Below are 22922 nucleotides of genomic sequence, written 5' to 3'. Positions count from 1 at the left end.
AAAAAAAAAAAACATACTATAATAATAACAAGGTTCGTCACGGTCGCCATCTTGAATTTTTCAGTTCAGCTACTTCGCCTCGATCTTTTAGTCTACAATGTGTTTAAAATTAACGGATACAACCGTTTCCCTCAAGTACTTACTTTAACTGTGCCTCCACTTTCGGGCAATTCAACTCAAATCACATTGAATCCTCTCTGATTCTTAAAATGTCGCTTCAAACTCAGTCTACTGCTACCGATTCCGTAAAACTTAGAAAAGGGAGGCCGAAAGTTGATGTTGTTATGTAAATTGGAATTCCCTCTACTTAAATTTCATTGGTTAAAAGAAATATGACGTTTCGCGGGAAAAATCATGCAAAGACAGTAACAAACTTTTTCGACATGTTGAATGCTGAGCAGGCCGATGCTTTCCATAATCATTAGAAATAATATGTGAAATATTTTTTCCTTTTATTTTGTTGAAGAAAAAATCATGAGGAAATAAAAATTATGCTTGGTCCTGGAATTCTGGTTACTAATTTCTCGTGTAAACCAGACCCCTTGCATTCTGGCATAAATATTTTTTCCATATAATGGTACTATTTTCAGTGTTTGGAAGCGATGAAAATTATAAAAAAAGAAGGATAGATATGTGTATGTTTTATTTTTCATCACAGTGGTGAGCTGGCCAAGATCATTGAACCTCCATGTCCCCTCTTTCTACAGGCGCGAAGCTGTCTGTGCAAGTACGCAAGTGCGTTACTACACATCGTTTTAAAAGAAAAATCTAGGTCTGAGAGAGACCTAGATTGTAGACATTGTAGACTAAAAAATCGAGGCGAAGTAGCTGAACTGAAAAATTCAAGATGGCGACCGTGACGAACCTTGTTATTATTATAGTATGGGGGATTTTTTATTTATGGAAAGAAAGGTTAAAAACGTCAAGCGCCTGTGATTTATATATGTGATTATAAATATCACTCTGTATTTCACCTTGTCTCAAAAACAAAAAAAAAGAAATTAAAAATATATACTGACTTTTCACAACTCTCAAATACTGAAGTGTTACAATCTGCTAAATATGAAATGCATTATTCCTTGATATCATAGTTTCATGTGAACTAATAGCAGCGTTTCGAGTTATGCCGGAACATCGTTTTGTTCCACTTTTAGTCACGCTGCATCAAAAATGTTCCACAAGGGTACTTCCGGTTTATATTTTTTACCATCGAAACAAGTTAAACTAATAGCTTTCCAGTCATTTTTCTGTACAATAATCATAAACTACGTTGAGAAATGCATGAGGACGTTGATTTCTTTTGCTGGCAAGTCCCAGATTTAAAGAAATATCTTCAAGAAAGAGGTATACAGTGTAGTTTGCGGAGGAAAATACAGCTTGTTCGCCTGTGTGAATTAGCTAACGAACTTCAATTGGAGGCATCTTTCAGAAATGATGAAATCAAAACTGAATCAATATAGAATTATCATAAAACTGTTTTAATAAACCTAGATATAAATGTTCTTTTATATGAATTTCAGATAATAACGACGCATATTACCGAAAGTGAGTATGTCGATTTTGAGAGAAATCGAAGGACTGTGACTGTTGGAGCAGAAAGAGTGATCTTGGAACCAATGAAAAAGATTGAAGAGTGGTAATTTTTGTTCTTTTTTTAAGTCATCAACTAGCTACTGTACCATATATTACAATTTAAAAAACTATGGTGAAGTTGTATAATTTACGAAAATGCTTGTATTGTTCATATTACATAATACATGTATCTATATATAACTACCACATTAATGGTTAATTATATAATATAATATAAGCACTTTTTCACCTTGTTTGATAAATACCTTATTCATGTCCATAAAGACCTGAACCATTTCAAAGTTATAATTATTATAAAGAGATCTTACCAAATGATATATATATATATAGAGATTGAGAGAGTAAGAGATAGATAGATAGATAGATAGATATATATATATATATATATATATATATATATATATATATATATATATATATATATATATATATATATATATATATATATATATATATATATATATATTTCTCTCTTTAGGAATAAAGAATTATCAAAGATTCCTGATGTGGAATCCTTTGATGTGTTGGTGTATTTAATGAATAAGTGTGGTTAGAGTGCTGATCGTCTTATAAACTACAAGAAGGACAATGGGTATCGACTTTCTGTGGCAAACCATATTGACAGTGTCCAGGTATCCTGTGGATTACACCCTGAATTTATTTACCTAAAATGCACGTGTGTACCAGAGACAAGACAGTCTGCCGAGCCATATATTCCATGGATTATGCTAAGATCTACATCAGGAGAAATAATATCTGGTGGCTGTACCTGTGTTGCGTACATGTATGTAGTTCATATTCTACCCGCATGATATTTGAATGACGTTATGATAATTCATGAATTTTTTCCTTCTTATTTAATCAGACGTTATTGATTCATACATGTTTTGTTTGTTTGTTTGTTGTTTAACGTCCCTCTCGAGAATTTTTCACTCATATGGAGACGCCACCACTTGCCGGTGGAGAGCTGCAAATTTTGTCCTATACTCGGCACTTACGGCCATTGAGCAGTGAGGGATCTTTTTCGTGCCAGCACCTACTGCGACACGGGGCCTCGGTTTATACGGTCTCATCCGAAGGACCGGTCTCCACGTCCCACACTGGGATTCGAACCCGCGACGTAAGGATCAACTCCTTACTCCGCGACTCTAGAGCAGACGCTCTAAACACTGCGTCACGCGGGCGACCGATTCAAACACGTATCATCTCTATATATGCTATTTCTATTACAGGGATAATGGAGCTTGTAAACATTGAGTGGCCTTCATATTTTCCTTGTCCAGTTTCTGTGAACGACTCCAAGACCGAAGTGCAGAAGTATGTACTGATGTTCCATACATGTGGGACAAGCCAAGGAAGAAAACTATGCCAAGTAAAATCACATATATCAACACTAGAATGGACCAGTCAAACCCACCCCCCTGTTGTCCCTACACCAGACAACTATGACCCTAGAGTTCATGGGACAAGTCTTAGTAATGAGAAAGAGTTTTACAACCTTTGCAAGGGTACAAATGCATTAGATTTAGAGACTTTATATAGTGAAGATATGGACAGTGAGAATGGCGATGAAAAATGCACTGTTGTTACTATGGAAGAAGCGTTCAAGACAAATCGGGATGACTTAACAGGTGATATGTGTTCCATCAAGAAAAACTAAGAGAAATTTTTAACACCGAACGCATAGGTCAAATTGAGGAGTCTACTAGGTCAAAGTGAAAATTCAGAATGGTTTGCTCACAGAAAGATTGAATAACAGCTTCCATATTTTCTTCTGTCAAACATTTCAGATTTACTGAAAGTCAAGAAAATTATATTTCTAAACAGATCATGGGAAGATCAACACAAAGAGCTACTCCTGCCATGTCCTTTGGTACTTTAAATGAACCTATTGCTAGACATCAGTACTTTGAAAAGTATAAGCATGATCACAAAAAAACTGATGTAAAGTTGTGTGGGTTATTTATTGACCCTGATTCTCCATATTTAGGGGCTTCACCAGATGCCCTAGTAAAATGCAAATGTTGTGAGGGTCTTTTAGAGATGAAATGTTCATTTTTATATCAAAATAAAGATCCGAAAGAAGCATGCATGGATGATCATTACCATGTCACTTTAGACGAGAATGAAAATATTCGCTTAAAGATTGATTCTCCCTGGTACATTCAGATACAAGGTCAGTTGGGTGTGTGCCATAGGAATTGGTGTGATTTTGTCTTTTTTACAAAGAAAGGGTTTATTGTTGACCGGATATATTTTGATGAGGAAATATACAAAACATTGTGATCAAAGCTAGTAAATTTTTTGAAAGATACATCATTCCTGCACTTCAAGCTAGTTATATAGACCTTCCTTAAGAATAACTTCTTATTCATACTACATGTACTTTGTACCATATTATGATTAAATTAATAGTATCTGATCTATTGTTCATGTATTTACAAGTATTATGGTATACAGGATATGTATCTACTTGTATTCACTTTGACATTTTCTTGTGTTTTCTTAAACATAAATATATGCTGAATTTAAGAAATCAAAAGATTTGATATTAGTGATTTTTATATGGATTACATACTGACACAAAAACAAATAAATATTGATATCATATATTGAAATTTACTTTAATGACAGATGATAACAACAAACTTTTATCAAATATTAAACTTGAAAATACTAAATTAATTAAGTCAAGTTTATTTAAGTAAAATGAGTAAGTTTAACTGAATTTTTTTTAATTTTTTTTAATTCAAAGTTTTGCAATAATGGATTTTAAAACGAGACGCCGATGGGCCACAACGCTCACCTGAGTAACTTTGGCCCTGCTGTTCTTCACCTGATTTCCTCCTTGTAATACCTATTGTGGCCCAGCCCTACCCCGGGGTCATGATATGAACAATTTAGAATCTACACTTCCCCAGGATGATCCCACATAAGTTTCAGCTTTTCTGGTCCAGTGGTTCTTGAGAAGATTTTTATGCCCCCGGATCGAAAGATCCCGGGGGTATATTGTTTTTGTCCTGTCTGTCTGTTTGTCCGTTTGTCTGTTTGTCTTTCTGTTGTCAACTTTAACCTTGCCCATAACTTTTGATTGGTTGGAGCTATGACTTTCATATTTCCATGTGTATTCCTTGTGACAAGACCTTTCTTTGGGTATCATCATTTTTGACCTTGACCTTGGAGTTTGACCCACTTTTGAAAAATTTTATGAGACTTTAACCTTGGCCATAACTTCTGAACAGTTGGTGCTTTGGGTCTCAAACTTCACATGTGTATTCTTTGTGACAAGGCCTTTCTTTGGATACAAACAACTTTGACCTTGACCTTGGAGTTTGACCTACTTTTGAAAAACTTTAACCTTGGCCATAACTTTTGAACAGTTGGGTCTTAGGGTTTCAAACTTCACATGTGTATTCCTTGTGACAAGACCTTCCTCTGGATATCAACCACTTTGATCCTTTGACCTTGACCTAGGAGTTTGACCTACTTTTGAAAAACTTTAACCTTGGCCATAACTTTTGAATGGTTGGAGCTAGTTCTTTCATACTTCAGATATGTAATTCTTGTGACAAGACCTTCCTTTGGATACCAACCACTTTGACCCTTTGACCTTGACCTGGAGTTTGACCTACTTTTGAAAAACTTTAACCTTGTCCATAACTTTTGAATGGTTGGTGCTAGGGCTTTCATACTTCACATATGTAATCCTTGTGACAAGACCTTCCTTTGGATACCAACCACTTTGACCTTGAACTTGACGTTTGACTTTTATTTAAAAAACTTTAACCTTCGCCATAACTTTTGAACAGTTGTATCTAGGTCTTTCAAATTTCACAGGTGTATTCCTCGAGACAAGACCTTTCTTTGGGTATCAACATTTTTTATCTTTTGGCCTGAATTTTGACTTGCATTTGAAGAAACTTTAACCTTCGCCATAAGCTGCCATACGGAGGCATCAGTGTTTCACAAACACATCTTGTTCCTATATATTTCAATGTAAAACTTGGATTCAATATTGTGGTCCCACCTTACCCCCGGCGGTTATGATTTGAACAATTTAGAATCTACACTACCCCAGGATGCTTCCACATATTCCACATAAGTTTAAGCTATTCTGGCCCAGTGGTTCTTGAGAAGGAGATTTTTCTTATAGATTTCAATATAAAACTTGGATTACTATTGTGGCCCGACTCTACCCCCGGGGTCATGATTTGAATAATCTAAAATCTACACTACCCAGGATGCTTCCACATAAGTTTCAGCTTTTCTGGCCCAGTGGTTCTCGAAAAAAAAAGATTTTTCCTATATATTTCAATGTAAAACTTGGATTACCTATTGTGACCCCGCCCTACCCCGGGGGTCATGATTTGAACAATTTAAAATCTACACTACCCCAGGATGCTTCAAAATCAGGATTCTTCAAAATCATATGTCAGTTTTGAATATTTTGAATATTCCAAACAACCAAAATGAATTTGAATTACCATATTTATATTGGATTCCGAAACTTCATAAAAATCCTTACAAACAAAGATACATAGCGGGTTCCAGTAAATGTTCAACCAAGCCTCTTTCTTTACTCCTCACTAAGATATTAACAGTGGTGAAGGAGAAACTTCAAGAGTACTGTGCAACAATATATTCGAGAAGTGGTGTAAATCGGATGTGGATACTTAAAAATTCCAAGGAACTTTTGGAAAATTTGAAATCGCAAGATTTTACCAAAATCAACAGCTTAAAAACTTATGACTTTTCTACTTTATACACAACCATTCCCCACGATAAATTAAAGTCCAGGCTTTTTGATATAATTGACAGCTGCTTTTTCAATAAAAATGGAACTCGTAAATATACTTACCTTGTCATTGGTCATTTGCAAAATTATTTTGTTAAAAAACATTCTGATTGTACACACAAGTACTCTGAAGTTGACATTAAAAAGATGCTTGAATTTCTGATTGACAATATCTATGTGGTTTTTGGAGACCAGGTCTTCCAACAATCTATTGGAATTCCCTTGGGTACCAATTGCGCCCCGTTATTAGCAGACCTTTTTTTGAATTCATATGAAGCAGAATTTGTCCAAAATCTTGTACGTGAAAAGAAGAAAACACTTGCTGTGGCCTTCAACTCGACATTTAGATATATCGGCGGTGTATTGTCAATTAACAATGGTTATTTTCATTCTTATATCGATACGATATATCCTGGTGAGCTTGAGATAAAAGATACCACAGAGTCTGACACATCTGTTTCATATTTGGATATTTTACTTGAAAAAGACATTAATGGTAATCTAACAACCAAGCTTTATGATAAACGTGATGACTTTAACTTTTCAATCGTCAACTTCCCTTACTTATGCAGCAGTATACCTTCATCACCGGCATACGGGGTATATATCTCTCAGTTGATTCGATACGCAAGAGCATGCTCTACGTATGAACAATTTCTAAAACGAGGTAAATTATTGACAAACAAGTTGATGAAACAAGAATATCAGCTGTCTCGTTTAAAGTCATCATTTCGTAAGTTCTGTGGTCGATACAATGACCTTGTCAGCAAATACAATTTATCATCGAGTCAAATGCTAACTGACGTTTTTCATACTAATTGTTAGGCCATTATTTACACACTGAATTGTCGACGGAATTTCCCGTTATTTCCTGATCATGACAAGGAGCACACGGCGGGTGTGACCGGTCGGCAGGGGATGCTCACTCCTCCATGGCACCTGATCCCACCTCTGATGTTTAGAGGTCCGTGTTTGCTCTGTTCCTATTTTGTATTGTTTAATGGACTTTTTAGCTTGAATTCTGTTCGTTATCTCCATATATTACATTCCATATAAGTTTCAGCTTTTCTCGCCCAGTGGTTGTTGAGAAGAATGACCCCACCCAATTTTTGTCTTTTCTTTATTATCTCTCTTTTGAAGGGGGCTTGGCCCTTCATTTTAACAGTTTTACTCCCCTTTACCCAAGGATGCTTTGTACCAAGTTTTGTTAAAATGGGCCCAGTGGTTCATGAGAAGAAGTTAAAAATGTGAAAAATTACAGAGGGACGGACAACGGGTGATCAGAAAAGCTCACTTGAGTTTTCAGCTCAGGTGAGCTTAAAAGACAAAAAATTGTATATACATAAATAAAGGATGGTCGCAGAAAAGTTGGAATTTTGAACATAATAGAAGGTTTACAATTTCAAATTTTAGAGATTTATTATTTGCAACATTTACAACCAAAACAGGTCTACAAATATATAATACGACCCTCCGACATCCATTGTTTTGTTTGTATCATCTGTTCTTCTAGATGATTTTATACAATTGATGAAAGAAAAAGTGAGCAAGCTCACACACCCCACGCTCCCCCAAAACTCCACAATGCAACACGTAATGAATGGCACAGTGCATTTTAAATACACAGTATAAATCAAAAAGGGACATTACTTGCAAAAACTCAAAACTTCTTGCAAATAAGGACATTCAGATCTTTCTTGTGTTACAAATTTAATTAGGCTGAAGTTTCTAGATAAATAATAGAATCAAAATTTCTTGGAAATATACAAATCTATACATTATATCTGAAATACCTACAAAGTTTCAGGAAATTCAGTGCAGGAGTTATGCTGACAAACTGTTATGTTTAAAAATTCCTCAGTGATTTCGATTTGTGTAATGATTTGTTAATGAGTGTAAGTCCATGTCCAACACATGAAAATTTACACATTTAAATAATTGATGGTAACAAAACTATGATGTAGTCATATGAATTTGTTTATATACTGTACTTATGAAATTATTTAAGGCAAAGCACCAACTTGAAAGGGAGGGGGGGGGGGGGTGAGAACTATCCAAGATTGTGTGTGTGTGTTAAATCATTAATATTTTGATCTCAAAATCAATAAGGGTCTTTTAAGATCATTAATTATTTCACATAAAATTTCATTACAAAAGCTGATTCCAGCGGATTTCCTTATTACCTAGCTGGAAAGTTTCTTCAATAATAGGCAAAACTCTTAAGGCAAAAGTAATGGAATCGGAAATTCCTGGTAATATGCACATCTACACACTGTGTACTATATATCTGCAAAGTTTAACCAAATTCTATGCAGCAGTTGAAGAGGAGTTGCACTAACAAACTGTTCATCTCTATATTCTACATATGGCCAAAAATCTAAGTTGAGAAGTGCCGAAATTCCCAGAAAAAATAATGGAATCGGAATTTCCAGGTAAAATGCACATCTACACATTGTGTGCTAACTATCTGCAAAATTTGACGAAATTCTGTGCAGCGGTTTATGAGGAGTTGCGCTGACCAAAAAAAAAAAAAAACAGGACTGACGGACTGACGGACGGACGGGTCAAAAATATTATACCTCACGCAACTTGTTGCGTGGGGTATAATCATGATTATGACATTTAATAAAGTAATAAAGATAAATAATTTATTTCTTGACTAGAGGCTCTTGCAGATTGCATAAAATGCACAAACGGTAATCATTTGGTTGGCTAATGGTTTAACATTCAATGGCAGTGTGTTAGATAACACCCGGAAAGTTTTCAGTCTTCCAATGGCTCTTTCAACATGTATGCGAAAACGAGCAATATTTCTTGTTTTAAGGATGTCAGATGCAGATAGATGTTTACCTTTTCCCCAAGTGCAAGTTTTTGTGAATGGTGGTAAAATTAATTTGATTCACTTTTTTAGAAGACGATCACGAATAAGGAATCCCCTGTCCGCCATAGTCTCATCCCCAGGACTGATCAGTTTAGGAACCCACAATCCTTGGTAATGCATCTGTCCGATACTTTACCACCCGAAAGATTTGAAATATATGTAATGGCACCAGATGGAGAGATACAAATAAGGGCTTTAAAAGTATTGTGCATTTTATAAGAACTGAAAGTTTGTGACTGTGCTCTCGGATTCCTAAGTTTCTTAATGAAAAACTCTGTACAATCAATTATCCCTGTGACGTTTGGATAATGTAGTTTAAATGACGGAGGTCGGAAGCGTTTGATCACATCCTGAGATGCCAGAGATGGCCATTTCAGAAGTGGTGTGAATATGTTAGCCATGTAATTGATCCATGTGGTAAATGTTTGTGACACCCTTGATGCCGAAATACCAAATAAATCTCTCAAAGACATGTGGTTAAAGCCAAACGCAGTCTCACTAAAGTCAATATAAATTCCTGGTAGCGACTACGTTTCCGCTTTGGCCCAGTCTTCTTTGGTCTGTGAAGATCAGTTGTTTGGTAGTCTTTCTTGGTTGCGCTAGTTGGACCTGACCAGTATTTGAAATCTGGTGAAGACCTATCTAGAATATCTGTGAATATAATAAAACATATAGACAAATTTAAAGATAAATGTTTTGAAGAAAAAAAATATTTTGAGTTTGTTTTCTTCACCAATTCAACCTTTTATAAATTTCATTACTGGTAGTTGAATGCTTACCAAATGACCATCAAGTATCTTTTTGGATGGGATTCCTGTGTACTGCTGAATGCTTGAATCATCCTTTGTGACTTTTTCAACAAACAAATCTCGTAACAGTTTGGCCGGATCATTCAGGCTTTTCACTCTCTGCTCTAGTGCACTAATATCTGTCATGGTAAGATCTGTTTGTGTTGAACTGTCCGCACAGATGTTGACGCTATTGACTCCAATGTAATTGTGGTCCATTGCAATTCCATCTGAATAAAGGGCATCATGCTTTATAAATGCTCAGACATTTGACATATATAAGGTCTAGCAAAAGAATTTGCAAACATTTAATATTAATATCTCTCAGAATTATACAGTCAATCTGATTGGTTTAGAGCATGTCACACGTGAAGAGACAACTGTGATGTTGATTATTTTGAATTTTTGATTCTTGAGGACAATAAACCTCACTGTGGACCGTTTAGAAGGGAGACATTACCAAATATCAGGCCTAAGTAGGGTTGTCACCCAAGGTCGCTTGCGCCCGAGGGTGACAACCCTACTTAGACCTGTCTCCCTTTTAAACAGTCCACAACTGTATAAAGTGACCTTAAAAATGAACTTATTGCCTTGTTTTAATATGATAATTTCTAACAAATCACAAAATTAGAAGTATAACAGAATCTGAAAATCACTATACTTACCTGGAATTAGATTATTTGTAGTTGTATCCATTTCTTTGACCTCAACTTCATTTGCAACAGGCCAGCAGCCATTTAAGCATTGTGGATAAACAGAAGCGTCTTCACAAACACCTTAAGCAATGATAAGAAAATATCCTCAGTAGCACCATGTACTAGTTACATGCAACATTAGATACAATATTTAAATGTAGTATCCAAACATATAAATTCCATGAAAGAGAATTTACATTCATATTTTTAAAATTCATTTTATTTTTTGTTTTAAATTGTTTTTAACAAACAAAAATTGAAACCATAAAGCATGATGTTCAAATCTTGAAACTAACATATATATCAGGAATTATTTTAGTTAGTAAATGTTATTGGTCTGTGTATATTACTCAGAACTGCCATACGTATATGTATAGTTTTTCATGAATGCTGAATTTCTATTAAAGCAATTTTTTTTTGGTAGAGTGCAATATTTAAGATTATTTATAATTTCTAACTGGTAAAAACAAAGTGACATGTACCATCGTAGATGACATCTCATTGTCACTACATATAGGATAATTTTCTTCATATTTTCTCCGTTTTTCACTAGAAGACTTGCTGCCTCTTGATGATGGCGGTACTTGGACGGATCTAGAAGATTGACATAAAAAATAAAGCTTATTTCATTTTCATGACAATATATTCCTAATAAATTATTTTCATTCATTCATTCATTACCTGAATAATGAGGAAGTGTATTTTTGCATTAACATATACAATTTCATTATAAACGGAACGTATCTACCGAAAAGGAGATCGAGATGAAATTGCTTGGCTCTAAGCCCCTCTACTTGTCAAATGAAAATAAATTAACATTGAATAAATTTAAGCAGAAACCTTTTTACTCTCTTTAAAGTTGTTGTAAGCAAAGAATTCTGGAAAGGGGTGTTCCGCTGTTAGTTTTCCGTCCACGAAATGCAGAGAACATACTCTAGCTTTCCTGGACGGGTAGAAGTTGTTGGGTCTAATGAGCTCTAGCCATTTTCTCCTCTCTGTTGGAGCTTTCTTTTTCGATGGAAAAACATAAAACTGGACATCCTGCATGTAGCCATACTTCCCACTCTTTCTGTCGTCTGATGTGCACCAGTGCGCTGCACAGAAATACCAACATGTGTCGCGTTTATTGACAGACGACATGTTGCTAATATAAACTATAGCTCACCGGGAGTTGTATTGAGGAACATTTTCCTAAAATCACGTGACCGGTGAGAATAAACGCAGAATAAAACGGTGTTCCGACATAACTCGAAACGCGGCTATTGAAAGTGATTTCTCAAGAAACTTTTGCTAAAAAACACTTTTACAATCTGAATGATGAAATCATATCCTCCAGCTAAGCAACAGTCAACATTGCTTGATATTCCAAAAAATGTTGATTGCGCAGAATTATTGTGCCCATGGATTACTGTTATATATATATCTGTATAAAACATTTAGTATAATATGATAAATATTGCACGTAGTTGAGGGTAACATTGAAAATTTACACTCCTAGAAAATTTTTTCAGTGTTACCCAGAACTGCATGCAATATTTAAAAAATATTAAGTGCAACCTAGTCATTATTGTATATTTTTCAACTGTACAACAGTATTTTACAGCATGTACTGCAATTATATTCAGTTGATACTTATGCAAAAAATGTATACTTTTGCATGGATTTTACATGTTTTCTTTCTTATTAAGGAAGCTCTAAACACTTCTCAATCTTTTTTAAAGGGGGGGGGGGGGCTTGAAAAAATCATATACAAAAGTGTACATTTTCTAGTTCATTTTTAACATAGGATACCTGCCATATTTCCCCAGAATAAATGTTATCAGTGAAGTATTTGGGAACAGATATTAATGATTACTTTCTCTGAGAAAATACATGCAAATATTGACAAGTGTTTTCTGTTATTTAAATTTGGTCTAATATACGGTGGAAAATACTTTAAGTCTTAAATCTATTTTAAATTGAGTCATTTACTGTAGATTCAATTTATTTCATGTTTACTTAATACTTACATCAAAGGACAGATCACTGCATAACACTACATCAGAATTGGAACTCTTTAGTGTGCAGTGTTTAGAGTTTCCTTGAGAACATGAATGATTTTTATACATATAATGAATACTGCAAAAACTTGAATCATAAAAGGTATTTTATCTTGACACTATTTCATCTCTATCTGGTAAAACCGAACTTTATCCACAAATTAACAGTACATATGAGCAACAGATTTAAAAAAAAAAAACAACTCAAGGTCATGTTGAATACAAACTAGGGATGTCAACGAGTACCCGGTTAACCGGGTACTCGCTCGAACGTCCGAGTATCGAATACTAAAATCGGTACTCGGTTACTCGGATGTATATTTTTTTTTCATATTTCAAAGTGCATAATTATATGTATTAAAAACTTATCAAAAAATGTGATTTAAATAGGCATTGTCCATGTCTATACAGTAATTACCGTCACCTACACCAGTTAATACCCGTTATCGCCTGTGGCTGTGTTCATGTATATATATACAGTAATTACTGTGACCAATCACTGGACACTGTACACAGCCGTTCTCACCTCTTCTGACCCTATTTTTTGGATGGCTTTCATTATTTGTTTTCAATGAAAATCGTTTAATTATGATCTATTAATTATCCTATGATTATTCAATTAGCATACGGAAGCGAAATCGGACATACATAGAAATATCGCTATCAATTCACCAGACTGTTCAAAAATGAAGAAATATTTATAAATAACTGAAGATTAAAAAATGTTAAAAGGCACCTGCATGCGCATAGTCAATTTAGCGTATAGGGTGGAAACAACCATATATATTAAAGGAATCATTCTTTAGTTTGCTGTGCATACCAGGGCATCAACGGCAGTTGGAAACGTGGGATAATTTATGCATAACGGGTGGAGTTGTAAATATCGAGAAATTAACATACTTAACTTTCAGAGTTATCACAAAGAAAACATTTGCAAACGTAAATAATATGCGACTCGCGATCACGACTGAGTCCATTCCCAAAGATATTCTCTTTCGCTGGTCTAATCATTACAAAGTTGCGTCCTTCTCTTCCGTTGACCAAATTGTCTTCATAAATAAGAACTGTGAAGCATTTGTAATTATTGGTGTATTAATTGATCATGTCTTTTGAGTTTGTTTGATACATAAATTAAGTACACCAAAAAAATCGTTTTCGTTGGGCTCGATGTTTATGTGCATGAACATGCATTATAACATGTTATAAACGAAAGAAAACATCGATGTGGTAAACAGGTCTCAAACTTTTACATGTATACACACTTTTTCCGAGTACCCGGGTACTCGATCGGAAAATCGTCCGAGTAACCGATTATCAAATATTGACCGATTTGACATCCCTAATACAAACCTATGCATTCTTCGGAACAATATTTCTCCTGAAGTTTGATATGGCAAAACAAACAAATATGATTCTAAAAGACAAGATTTTTCAATAATCTGCCTGTCAGAAGCAGAGCCATCATAAGAATCTGAAATAAAAGTTATTGCACCCTTTGGACTGCAGCCTATCATTGTCTTGAGTGTATTTTTGTGTTTATAATTTGACCATGTCACCATCTGACAATTAACATGGGAGGGTCTTTCAATGGGTACCTCAGTGGCATCTAGTATAACTCTGGTGTTAGGGAATTTTGATTTAAAGTCTTGAGGCATGTGTTCATGGACGACTGCTGGAGATGGCCTAATATTTAGCTCTTTTAATTGAAAATACATAAAGTTTATCCATGTAATAATTATTCTTGATACTGTGGACTCTGACACATTAAAAAGCAATGACAATTCAACATCTTCTTTGTCTTGTCGAAGTTTGATAAGAGTCATAAACAACTGGTCTTTCGGATGAAGTAATGAACACTGGTATGTGAGCTCATGTGCACTAGGTCCGAGGCAGTAAAAACATCATAAAGTGGTTGTAATCTTGAAACCCAGTGTAGTAGTTAATGACTTTATCATTATTCATTATACTTTCAACAGGTAATTTTCCGAATGTGGAATTTCACACTGTATACCTTGGTGTTGCAGTGCAGGCACTTGAGTTTGACATTCATCACGGTCAACAAGGAGTTCTGGTTCATTTTCAACCTCTATTTCCTGCTGACAGTCAAACGCCTGGAATTGAATTTCTGGCTGTATGTCTTTTCTTAAATCGTTATTCTCTTGGGGACTCTCCCTCACTTGCATTAAATTTAAAAATTGAAGGAACAGCATCCACCTTTAGTCTTGATCTGTCACCTTATTAAAAAGAGATAGAATGAAATTAATTTAAAAGATGGGAAATAGTTTCAAATTTTGAATGCAGTACTCATATAATTGAATATCTATATAGTATGGTCTTGGATGTTGTCATCAAAAACATATAAAACAAAATTATTTAAAAAAAATATCATTAATAAGGTTTTTAACATAAATTATTATTGAGTTATCATGTTTATTATAAAAATAATTATCAAGCTTATGAAAATTCATATACCAAGATATATCATATACAATGGAACTAAAATACTCCCGAATAATTTTATCCGCTTCATCTTCATCATCCTTGCTTGAATGCCTGTTTTATCACGACGAACCTGGGAAATGGAAAACAAACCACAAAGCAACATGAACAGAAATGCATTTGCTTTGTTGAAAAATAACAATCATGGAAATACAAAACATAAATGAAATTTGAACAAAAAACATCTATGAACATATAATTTATATCATGACTAACTAATAGCGTTGTCTTGTAATTACTGGTGAGAAAGTGGGCGTAACACACAACGTCGAACTTTCCATGTTTCCATAGACGCTTTCTTTCGTCCATTCGTTTAATGGCAACTCGCCATCTCAAATTTAGTGTGGTATCTGGTGGAAAACGATGTCCACCCGTATTTTTACAGCCAAGAACGCAACAATACTGAGGCATGCTTCGTTGTAATGAAATCTTTGAGTCTCTCCTTATTTAGGTACGCGTCACAGGAAAACATTCAAGCGTCATCAAGACAAAGCGTTTCCGTAACCACTTATAAAACAGTGGCGCCACCGTTCGACCTAAAATGCACGGGTGGAACCTATTATACTGAGGTGATCGTTAAGCCTCTTGTTTTTTTATTTAATTTCATTATCAGCTTTATTAATGAACTTTATACACTGAAACGAATTGGTGAACAATTAAACTGTGTCATCATTTTCAATCATTTTTGCCCTTCACCTTCCATAAGACCTTATCATATAACTTTAAAAGCCCTTATATTTCTCTTGATCTAACTTATGTAATTTTATAAGGATACAGTAACCCTATACAACGCTGTAAATGAGAGCATTTAGACCATGTCTACATTCATTTAAGAAGACACTTAAATCAATTGTTGAGAGTTAGCTTTTTGAAGTTTTTAAGCCTCCGGATCGAAAGATCCCGGGGGTATATTGTTTTTGTCTTGTCTGTCTGTTTGTTTGTCTGTCTGTTGTCAACTTTAACCTTGCCCATAACTTTTGATTGCTTGGAGTTTTACCCACTTTTGCAAAATTTTATGAGACTTTAACCTTGGCCATAACTTCTGAACAGTTAGTGCTTGGGGTTTCAAACTTCACAGGTGTATTCTTTGTGATAAGGCCTTCCTTCGGACACCAACAACTTTTACCTTTTGACCTTGGAGTTTGGCCTACTTTTGAAAAACTTTAACCTTGGCCATAACTTTTGAACAGTTGGTGCTTGGGGTTTCAAACTTCACATGTGCATTCCTTGTGACAAGACCTTCCTCTGGATATCAACTTCTTTGACCCTTTGACCTTCACCTATGAGTTTGACCTACTTTTGAAAAACTTTAACCTTGGCCATAACTTTTGAATGGTTGATGCTAGGGCTTTCATATTTCACATATGTAATCCTTGTGACAAGAACTTCCTTTGGATACCTACAACTTTGACCTTGACCTTGACGTTTTACTTACTTTTAAAAAACTTTAACCTTCGCCATAACTTTTGAACAGTTGCAGCTAGGGCTTTCAAATTTCACAGGTATATTCCTTAAGACAAGACCTTTCTTTGGGTACCAACATTTTTCATCTTTTGGCCTGGATTTTGACTTGCATTTGAGAAACTTTAATCTTCGCCATAAGCTGCCATACGGGGGCATCAGTGTTTCTCAAACACACTTTGTTGATTTGTAGTATAAATCAACATTATTTTTCATGCTACAAAGAGAACTGTAAAAAGGTACCAATTATGTTTGTTTGTATGTATGTTGTTAAACGTCCCTCTCTAGAATTTTTCACTCATATGGAGACGCCACCAATTGCCAGTGGAGAGCTGCAAATTTTGTCCTATACTAGGCACTTACGGCCATTGAGCAGTGAGGGATCTTTTTCGTGCCAGCAACTACTGCGACACGATTCTAGAGCAGACGCTCTAACCACTGCGCCACGCGGGCGACCGGTATCAACTATGTATATGAAAACAATGAAAATTATCCTTCTTTCATCACAATTAGATAAAAAACATTGTTTATTTCCTTTGTTATTATAAACAGCAAGACGAGTCCAATTAACTACAAAGTACGCAAATAAAACGCATGAAGCCCGAAAAAGTTGGAGAAGCCAACTTTCAAAGTTGGATAAGCCAAGATTAAATTTGGAAAAGCCAATGTTAAACAGGTTGGGCACAATTCCCCTCTTTAGTAAATGTTACGCTAAAAGAGAATTGTTCCTCTTTTCAGTAATAAAAACATTATTGTTTAAGGGAACTTACACTCGTTTCCCCTCTATTCTCGTATTTGTTTTTTCGATTAATATGGAACTCTTTTTGATATCATTGACAGCTGCTTTTTCAATAAAAATGGAGCTCGTAAATTTACTTACCTTGTCTTTGGTCATTTGCAAATTTACTTTGTTAAAAATCAATCTGATTGTACGCACAAGTACTCTGAAGTTAACATTAAAAGATGCTAGAATTTCTGATTGCCAATATCTATGTGGTTTTTGGAGAACAGGTCTTCCAACAATCTATTGGATTCTCATGGGTACCAATTGCGCCCCGTTATTAGCAGACATATTTTGTATTCATATGAAGCAGAATTTGTTCAAAATCTTTAACGTGAAAAGAAATTCAAAAAACTTCCGGTGGCCTTCAACTCGACATCTAGATATATCGACGACGTATTGTCAATTAACAATGGTTATTTCCATTCTTATGTCGACACGATATATCCCGGTGAGCTTGAGATAAAAGATATCACTCTGACACATCTGTTTCATATTTGGATATTTTATTAGAAAAAAAGACGTTAATGGTAATCTAACAACAAAGCTTTATGATAAACGGGATGACTTTAACATTTCAATCGTCAACTTCCCTTACTTATGCAGCAGTATACCCTTATCACCTGCACAAGCGGTTTATATCTCTCAGTTGATTCGATATGCCAGAGCATGCTCTACGTATGAACAATTTCTAAAACGAGGTAAGTTATTGACAAACAAGTTGATGAAACAAGAATATCAGCATTCTCGTTTAAAGTCATCTTTTCGTTAGTTCTATGGTAGATACTTGACCTTGTCAGCAAATACAATCTTTCATTAAAAACATTAGTATGACATCATCTTTTGTTCTTTTAAAACTTTCTATTTCTTGAAAGGCCCAAGTCAGGTCCTATAAGTTACCTGTGACCGTCCAATAAGTTAAAAAAAATCTGTCCATTATTAAAAAAATAATGAACAGTGTTTAGTAACTTACTGGACGGCTACAGGTAAGTTAATAGACTAAGAAAATACAAAAAACCCCGAATATTTAAAGTAATTAATCCAACATGTTGCACAATGTAATGAAATATATATTCTAAGTCACAGAAACAAAACCTGAAACTTTGTAATATTGTTCCAATAAATAATGAAATGAAATGATGAATTCCAAATCACAATGAATGTCGAAACTTAAATTTAAAGAAAATATCTCCGAATTTCATTGGAATATAAATTGCACGAACAACACACTCAGGGATATCACATCTCTTTTTTAATGCCTTCCTGGCAAGAATCAATCGCTCCTCCTTCTTTCTCACTTGTACTCTGAATAATTTTGCTTACTTTCTGCAGGAGCACATCGTTTCTTCTATTATAAGAAAGCAAGGGTGTTTGTTCAATAGTCTTTGCTCGATTCGTTTATGACTTCAGGGATGAAAAAGGTAATAATTTTGTTGATGTCATTTTGTCAATAGTAAATGATAAGCAACTTTGTATATTACATATGAAAAACATTTATTTTTAAATATGTACTTCATGGAAGTATATATTGTGTATCTCGTAATTTATAAAGGGAAAGAACATTCTGATGTATAATCTTTTTAATGTATAGTTAATCTTTAATTCTGCATTACTTCTTCCACGTCAGTCCCATACACCAAACTTAAACTTATATGTATAGAGCAGCCCGGTCGTCCGGGCTGCAATAACAACCATGCATGTACAAAGGTAATTCAATTTTTCACAATAAAGAAAAGCTAGTCCTTTAATTTTATCCTATGATGTTTATAATATCTTCGCAACGTAGTGGGGGGGGGGGACTGAATAAAGCGAGTGTGTGTGTGTGTGGAAAAGTTTTCTTTGCTGAAAACAAGGAGTTCACTGAATAAAGAATGATAACTCAGTTTTAAATATTAATTTTAAAATGCAGAAAATCCGATTTGCAAGCTGCTTTCAGTTTATAATTATTAAAACATCCTGATTATAATATACTGACCCTTAAATATGTGATTTTACACTTAAAACTATTCAGTAATTTAAAAAAATAATAGGTAATTTTAAGAGAAATGTTCCTTCAATTTTAAAGTGTTATTTTTTTTTATTATAATAACATATCCAAATTGGACCATACTGCAACAAACTGGGGTGGCCGGGTAGTGATGCATGCAGTCCCCACCCCTACTCGGTACAACAGGCTGACGTAAATAAATAAAATAAATAATTACGTTTTCTGTATGTAAAATTGTCCGGTTCCCATAACAGTTGTAGGTGAATGGTGAATTGCTTTATACTATAGGTACCTTTGTTGCATTGCGTTGCAGTTTTGGTTTATTTTAAAATCTCAAGAACTCACGTCACTATAAGATCTGGTGGATTTCGTGAGAGGCTGTTTCTATAAGTGTGAATTTCTCCCTCCATCTGGAAATAAATTCATGATACAAAATGTCTACCAGTTATTCGTTATTTATAATACAAGTTTTATGACCCATCCTACCACAGCGAATTGGATCGTGATATTCGATAACGTTAAAAATATCTAATTTTTCCCCAATTGTTAGCATTTTTTTGTTTAATAGTGCCTCCTTCCTCTTCCTCAGTATTAATTATTGACTCTACATTTAGAAAGAAAACTTACAATTAAAGTTTCTCTAGGATTTCTTTTTGTGATTCCCGGCCGCTAGATAATGCATACAATTGTTCCTCTACAGATCTGGTATTATGATAGGGGGCATTATATGCTTATAGGAGAGGAGAATATGTGTTTGCTGTCATATAAGAAATAAAAATGCACTTGATTTCTTCTGCACTTCTACTCAACTTTGATGAAATACATATGTTTTCTGTACACTTGTCAGCAAATTCAAGGTTTTTAAATTTATTGGGGGGGGGGGGGCGCATACATGTAAATTGTTGACTGCTTTTATTGTTTAGTTTTATCAGTCATTTGCAGTTAAATTAAAAACTATAATTTCAGTTTCAATCGTTGATTCTTTGATATACTAAAAGTCTAAACTTACGTTTGCACAATTTATATATAAATAAGTAAACATTTTTTAAAATCTTTTCCTACAACAGCAGGGCAACAATATAAAGCAAATTAGAAAGTGTAGATTAAAATTAATTCTAACCATAGCACTGGGATTAGGATAGAATGGGGCCACCACTGTAGATTATCAAAGTTTTACATAGGAAAATGATAGAAAAAATCTCAGTCGGTTATCAAAATTCAAAGTGAAACAAGTTAGTTGGTATCGTTGTTTGACAGGCTTAAAGATGTATGTATCAGATGTGCATGATTATTTAAAAAGTAGGTTGGCAATAAAGTTCAAAAAATCCAAATTGTTATAAATGTGGAAATAAACAGGAATGTGGCTGTTTTTTTTTTTTTTTATATCCACTTAATACATGTATATGGTCAACACGAAAAAAATTGAATGGGTTGGTCCATGAATGGGCAACCCTTCCCCCATCCCCAGATATGTCCAAATATATCTTTTGAGAAAGGTGAAAATCAGAAACTACCAAATGAATGTTTCACGTCACATTGGAAATCCTTCGGCATGAACAGACTTTCACAGCCAGTTAATTTTTACTATAATTTTTAAAAAAAGATGCCCTTAAAAAATTCCAACAGTAAGATTTACTTTTTGAAAGTGTCTTCTTTTTTATGCTAAACTAAAAGACCAAAAGTATCAAGATAATTCTAATGTAGGTACATGTACATGAAGACTTTATGAAGATATAAAATGACAATACGAAATACACAAAAATACTGTATAAACCTCAGAATATCATATTATGTTGCAGATTTTCATTTGACAAGATAGAACAGAGAGAGAAATACTACTGTGTGTGAAGTTTTAATGAAAAAAGTGTCTTATATCTCATATTTTTATGTGTGACTATTTCATTTTTGCAGGTTAATAACTTTAACTCCACGAGCGCGCATGTTCTCATAAACTATATATCTTCCTATTTCAAAAGTTCAGCTGCACTACTAACAAGTATAGCTTTTTCAAAAGGCTTTGCCGTCTTTAAAAACAACCTTTAACTGTCAACTGAGAGGCCGTATTAATTTTAACGACTATGGTTGTTGGCTTTGTTCATCTACAGCTTTTTACATAAATTAGCACTACCATATAAACGAAGGGAAAAGAATAAACATATATTTCAATGTTTGCATGCAGAAAAAGAACTTTTTGTTAATCGGGAATACATTGAAGAACTTAATTATAGTTGCTATGAAAAAATTAAAGTGTCATTTTCATTTACTGCAATTTTCTTTTCGTTTTGTCGATTTTTTCTAAAGATTAAAGATCTTGGAAAAAATGGTTAAGTCGTACGAAAATTAGATCTCTTGCAAATTATCTCCCTTGCCAAGCACAGCATTTCAACCAATGAATAATTGAAAATTTTCACATCATGCATTTTCTACCAATTACAGGAGAGGAAGTGCATAGTCCGAAGACTCTAAAATACTTCAACTCTGTATACCGTCTTCCAAAGAAGAGGGCAATATTACTGGCCCCAGGATCTAGAAGCAGTTTGAAACTTGTCATAATTTGTATATTGCCTTCAAATTATATGAAAACACAAATAAGTTGAAATGTCATTAGTCCCCTATCGGTGGAATCAGAGGGAATTAAAGGTTTCCTTCTCGTCAGTCTGTCCCACTTAGTTTTCCGCACCTTTTTTAAGGTCACCCTTAGTCATTCATGTGACCTTTGCAATCTGTTTTCGTCCGTCGTCTTTCGTAAACTTTTGAATGTTTTTGGTTTCTACTCTGGAACCGCTGAACCAATTTTAACTTTTTTTTTTGGAAGAGCATCTTTGGGCAAAAAGGGACAAAAATTGTGAATTTCAAGATCCGTGCCCCACTGGGGCCTGAGAGATGGGGCCAAAACCATCAAAATTAATGCAATTTTCAAAAAACCTTCTTCTCTACTCCTGGACATCAAGCAGTCAAACTGTATAATCATGGTTATAATATACAATTGAATACTTTGCCAAAATTGTGAAAATCATGGCCCTAGGGACAGGGGTTCTGGAGTTACGGTGGGGTTGTATTGATTATATAGTGAAATTGCATAAATTATTTAAAAATCTTCTTTTCTACTCCTGTATATTAAACAAAGAAACTAAATGCATAGTTATGATGAGCAATGAAGCCTCTCCTAAAATTTTGAATATCATAACCCCTGGGTCAGGGGTTCTGATGTAAAAGCGGAGGGGCACTATTGATTATATAGTGAAAATGCATTGTTTCTTTCAAAATCTTCTTTATTGCGCCTGAGTACCTTCTTATTTGAAAGCTATATTGCATGCATGATAATGATGAGCAGGGCTGCCTTTTCTAAAATTGTGAATATCATGCCCCCAGGGTCAGAGGTTCTGGTGTTAGGGTGGGCTCT

General features: G+C 34.5%; 1 long non-coding RNA gene and 1 pseudogene across 1 annotated transcript; one reads left to right on the top strand and one right to left on the bottom strand.

Annotated features, from left to right (window-relative positions):
- The first annotated feature begins 1501 nt into the window (after positions 1-1501).
- Positions 1502-3963, top strand: LOC133197614 (uncharacterized). Its single transcript, XR_009722436.1, has 3 exons — positions 1502-1636; positions 2072-2371; positions 2826-3963. It is a non-coding gene; the product is annotated as an uncharacterized LOC133197614 (long non-coding RNA).
- A 5113-nt stretch (positions 3964-9076) lies between these two features.
- On the bottom strand, positions 9077-14974 carry LOC133196076 (uncharacterized; annotated as a pseudogene).
- Positions 14975-22922: the final 7948 nt, after the last annotated feature.

The sequence above is a fragment of the Saccostrea echinata genome, unplaced genomic scaffold, assembly GCF_033153115.1.
Source record: "Saccostrea echinata isolate AGI-Se365-2 ecotype Australia unplaced genomic scaffold, CSIRO_AGI_Sech_v1 ptg000030l, whole genome shotgun sequence".
In the NCBI taxonomy this organism is placed as follows: Eukaryota; Metazoa; Mollusca; class Bivalvia; order Ostreida; family Ostreidae; genus Saccostrea; species Saccostrea echinata.
The sequence above is the reverse complement of the archived record's forward strand: the minus strand, read 5'-3'. Positions and strand labels throughout refer to the sequence as shown.